Below are 5,322 nucleotides of genomic sequence, written 5' to 3'. Positions count from 1 at the left end.
AATAAGAAGAGCAAAAATAAAAAAGAATCCAAAAATATGAAGATTGTGTAAGGGGCCTCTTGCACAACTTCAAGCATACCAACGTCTGACATTATGGGGTGCCAGAAGAAGAGAAAGCGCAAGATATTGAAAACCTATTTGAAGAAATAATGACAGAAAACTTTCCTACCTGGTGAAAGAAATAGGATTACAAGTCCAGGAAGCACAGTGAACCCCAAACAAAATGAATCTAAAGAGGACCACACCAAGACACATCATCATAATTAAAACACCAAGGGTTAAAGACAAAGAGAGAATCATAAAAGCAGCAAGAGAAAAGCAGTTAGTTACATACAAGGGAGTGTCAGCTAATTTCTCAACAGAAACTTTGTAGACCAAAAAGGAGTGGCAAGAAATATTCATAGTTATGAATAGAAAGGACCTATAAGATTACTCTACCCAGCAAAGTTATCATTAAGAATTGAAGGTCAGATAAAGAGCTTCACAGACAAGAAAAAGCTAAAGGAGTTCATCACCACCAAACCAGTAATACATAAATGTAAAGGGTATTTTTAAGAAGAGAAAGAAGAAGAAGGAGGAGGAGGAGGAGAAGAAGAAGGAGGAGGAGGAGGAGAAGAAGAAGAAGAAGAAGAAGAAGAAGAAGAAGAAGAAGAAGAAGAAGAAGAAGAAGAAGAAATATAAACAATAAAATGGCAATAATTACATATCTATCAACAATTGAATCTAAAAATCAAAATAAATAAGAAGTGTAATGAACAAAATGAACTGATGAATAGAATGGAATCAGAAGTATGTAAATGGAACAGACTGACGAATCTCAGAGGCAGGGGGCATCGGGGGGGGGGAGATTAACCAAAGATCTTATATTCATATATGCATTATCTACGGACACAGACAATAGGGTGGTGAAGGCCTGGGGAGGGTCAGGAACCAGGTGAAGGTGGGCAAGGAGGCAAGGGGAAGAGGCATCTGTGATACTCTCAATAATAAAGATTTAAAATAAAAATATAAAAATAATTTAAAAATATCACTGTAATCTAACACAGGGCTGGGCAGCATTGTTCACGCTGTCTATCTATTCTGGAGATGAAAGGGAAAATGTTCAACAGATGGATATTTCTACAGGCTACCATCCTTTTTTTTTTAAGTTACACATCTGTTAGATGTGATTACAATTCCTTAGAGGGATAAAACACCAGACACTTGCCTTGGACATCAAAATCTTGGCCCAACAGCCCATTTGGGAGCCATTTAGGATATGGCCTTTTTGTGATATTTCACAAGTTTAATGGATATGGGAGGACACCAAAGTTGTCCAAATGGACCTGATATCATGGATCTTCCCCAGAAATTTTAGCTTCAGGATGACATGTGGAAAAATAGTCTAAGCACTGAATCCTAAAATTCATTTTGTCAGGTTCATGCCTCAAAGTCTCTTGGGAAGCTAGAAGAGGACTCATGGAAGCACCATCAATCTTTGCAAAGCTAAGAGAGCCTCCATCTCAAAGGCCATTCAGTAAAGGAATGGGTGGGGCTGGGGTAGAATGTGGGGAAGTTTCTGTGTCTTTGGTAGACCCAAACAAGGAAAGCTCATACATCCAGTAAAAGGACGAAGTGAGAAAGGACCCTAGACAAAATAAACTTCATTCCTAGAGCTTTCTTCCCATAACCTCAATCACATGCACTATGACCCCCAGTTTCTATGGTACACTAAAATGGGTAATTTAGAGTTGTAATGAACAAATATTAATATTAATATTAACAAATACTAATAGCCTCTCAAATGGGCTGACTGTAGTCCCCACTTTCCTATGGCTTACAGTGTGACCTTTATATGACTACATTGATTTCACTTACACATTGCTCAAGATAGACCACACAAAATGCTTTGGCACTTCCAGGTTGTTGAAGAAATTATTTTGGCATATTCAAGGAAAACTTGAAAGTGGGTTCCCTCACTGGTTTCTCTGCCTCTTCCTGTCTCTTTAGCTGGCAATACAGATTAGACCCAATCTTTCAGCAGAATGGGGAAAAGAAAACTTGGGGAAAACGGTGCCCATAAAACGGTACACAGGATAGAAGTTTGAGAATGTTTGATAAGGAAAAAATGATCAAAGAAACATCTGTTTACTAGCCTCAATTCCTGATAGAGGGTCTTTGAGTAAATCATGAGACTGCCTGGATCTCAGTTGCCAATGTTATTGTGGAGAGCAATAAAATTGATTCAGAGAGGTGAATTGGGGAGCTGAATTGGTCATCACTTCAGATCACATCCAACTCTGCAATATAGGCTCACAGGCTTTATTCTACTCCCATCGACAACCATTGTTGCTGAATTCTGTTAATGGCTGAAACAGTATATTAATCCAGAAGAAAATGTAAGTTATTACATCTCAGCAGAGCCCAGTGCTGCCATCTGGCCCCTTCCTCCTTTCCTATGCTGGAATTTGAAAAAGGCAAGTCCAAGACAAAAGCTGATGAGGTTTGCTTGTCCCCATAGACCTCTCCAAACAATTCCTATAACTGTGGTCTGGATAGAAATAAAACTGGTCTTTTCGCCCTGCTGCCTCCGTCCTAGGAGGATTAAGGCAGAGTTGAAACTCACAGTGTGGACAACCAAGACAGAAAATATGAGCTCACAAGACTCCTTTCGGGACAGAGATGGAGAGCCTGAATTCCCAGATGGACAAGATCACCACATCATTGCTCAACCCCCTGTTGTTCTGAGTGAGGCAGCCTAGCCTCTTTCTGTCTACCCCAAAGGTAGAATGTATGCTAGCAGAAGCAGGAGCAAAAGGGGAGGCAAGAACAAAAGAGTCTTTCTTTAGCAGAGTGACCTTCCATAAGTCACTTAACCCTTCCATGCCCCTTGCTGCCATGTGACTCAAGTCATAATTTATTGGTTACAAACGTTTCAGTTGCTCAATGAAAAGTAATGGAAAAAGGGTGAACTTGTAGAGTTATTCTACTAAGGAAACTTTGTCCATTCAAAGTCAGGTTACAGAGTGGCCTTTATTTTAATTAAAAAGCATCTGGAAATTGAAAAACCTGTTTGGCCCAGGGCCTCCTTGGAGAGTAATTGATGCATGTCATCTGGCTGGGCCATCCCATGGCTCCCTCCGTGGGGCTACAGGGGAGTGGAGGCTGCCTAGCCTGGTGCATTTTTTTGTGATTGGAGCAGATAGACTGTACAGCACTTACTGCTCCCTCCACAGACGGTATGGGGCTGCTCCTGCATATCATGCTCAACTAGTCCACAAACCACAGATCCAGCCTTCCATGCCTTTGGCTTTGCTAAGTGGAGGGAAAGGGATTTCCAACTTTAAGCTTGTACTTATTTCCTGAGAGATGGCTAGAGAAATAAATGCCAGGGTGTGTTCTTGCATTCCCTGACAACCAGCAACTGATAGCAAAAACATTCTAGATAACCTCTTGTAACTGGGATTTTATGTGGGCAACATGCTCTAGGCACTGCTCCTCACAGTACACAGGATGACTGAACAGAATGGAATGCTCATTAGCTGGGGAGACATAAAACCTATCTCATTTCTGACTGTGGCTTCAAAGAGGTCCGTTCTCTTTCAGGGCCTCACTGTCCTCATCAGAGGATATTTATCTGTGGGTCTCAAACAGAGCTGATCAAAGAATCTACTGTGCAGTGGCAGTAGAATTGTGGCTAAGAGTATGGAATGCCTGGGTTTGAATTGTGTGCTGTGCGCTGTACTAGATGCTGGGGATATGGCACTGAACATGCCAGCCATTAATTCTGTCTCAATAACCTTACCTTATAGTGGAGAGAGACAAATATTTAATAAGTAACCATATAAATACAGAACAAGTTAAATAAATATCTGATATAATATAGTTTCAGAGAGTAATAAGTGTTTTGAAAAAGCAATAACAACAAAAATAGGATTTCTGTCAGGGTCTTGCTTTCATGAGGGTAATCTGGGAGGCCTCTTGGAGAAAGTGATAGGGAGGTGTGGGGTGGAGGGGATCAATGGGGGGGATAAAGGAGACCTTTGTAATACTTTCAACAATAAAGATAAATTTTAAAAATAAATAAATAAAAACATGAAAAAATATATAGCAGTTTAAGTAAAATAATAAAAATAATAGATCTGCCATTGTTGGGAAGATTTCAGTATATTTAACTAAAAGAAAAATGTAATTTTTAGAGACCACCTATATTACTATCTAGGGAAATAGCTAGTGCAAAGGCCCTGAGGTAGGAACAAGATGAAAATATTCCAGGAAGAGAAAGAAGACCAGAGTGGCTGGACTGTGGCAAGTGAATGTGAGAATAGTAAGAAATGGTATTGGATTTTATTTTAAGTGCACTGGAAAACCATTGAAGGTTTTAAGCCAGGGGTTGCTATGTTCTGACTTATGCTTTTAAAAGTTTGATTTGGCTGCTGTACTGGAAATAGACTAGGGAGGCAAGAGTTGAAGCAGAGAGACCAGTTAGAAGGCTGTTATCATGGTCTAAGTAAGAGATGATGGTGGTTTGGATAAGGATGATAGTGGCAGAGGGAGAGAGAAGTGGTCAGACTCTGGATATATTTTGAATATGAATATGAAGCCAACAGGATTTGCCAATGGATGAGATGTAGGGGATAAGGAAAGAGAGAAATCCAGAATGATTCCCAGGTTTCTGGCCTGAGCAACTGGATGGTGATATGACCTCTCCCTTTCTATTGGCTGGAATCACTGCCTGTACATATGTGCTTGCCTTGCTGATGAACGTCATTTTCTACATAGCAGCTTGGCTAATTTTCTCAAAACGTGAATCAGACAGTATTACCTCATTGATCTCCAACCTCAAACAAATGGTTTTCCATAACACTTAGAAGTCAAAGTCCTTTCCATGGTCCACAATTCCCTATGTGTTCTGGTCCCTGCTAACCCCTCCAAACTTATTTTCTGCCACACTTCTGGTCAGGTCTATGAAACACTCACCCTGTCCCACCTTGCTCTTTTTCAAACACGGTAAGTAGTCTTTTAAAGGCCTTTGCACTTGCTGTTCCCTCTGCCTCTAGCACCTTCTCCAGACCTTCCTATGATTTGCTCCTGTGCTTCAGTTTTCTACTTGAATGTCACCTCTATCAAGAGGCTTTCTCTGAGCACTCTATCAAAAGTAGCAGCCCTTATCATCACCTATATTCTTGTCTTCTTACCCTGTTGTATTTTTCTCCTTAGCAATGTTGTAGTATATTACATTAATCCTATCTAATAAAAGGGTAATATGCAAACCAACAATCACTCCATCACAAATATGGCAGTGCCCATAGCCACAAGATGGAGGTGCCCAGTTGTCTCAGC

The sequence above is a fragment of the Myotis davidii genome, unplaced genomic scaffold (genome assembly GCF_000327345.1).
Source record: "Myotis davidii unplaced genomic scaffold, ASM32734v1 scaffold760, whole genome shotgun sequence".
NCBI classification, from domain to species: Eukaryota; Metazoa; Chordata; class Mammalia; order Chiroptera; family Vespertilionidae; genus Myotis; species Myotis davidii.
The sequence above is the reverse complement of the archived record's forward strand: the minus strand, read 5'-3'. Positions refer to the sequence as shown.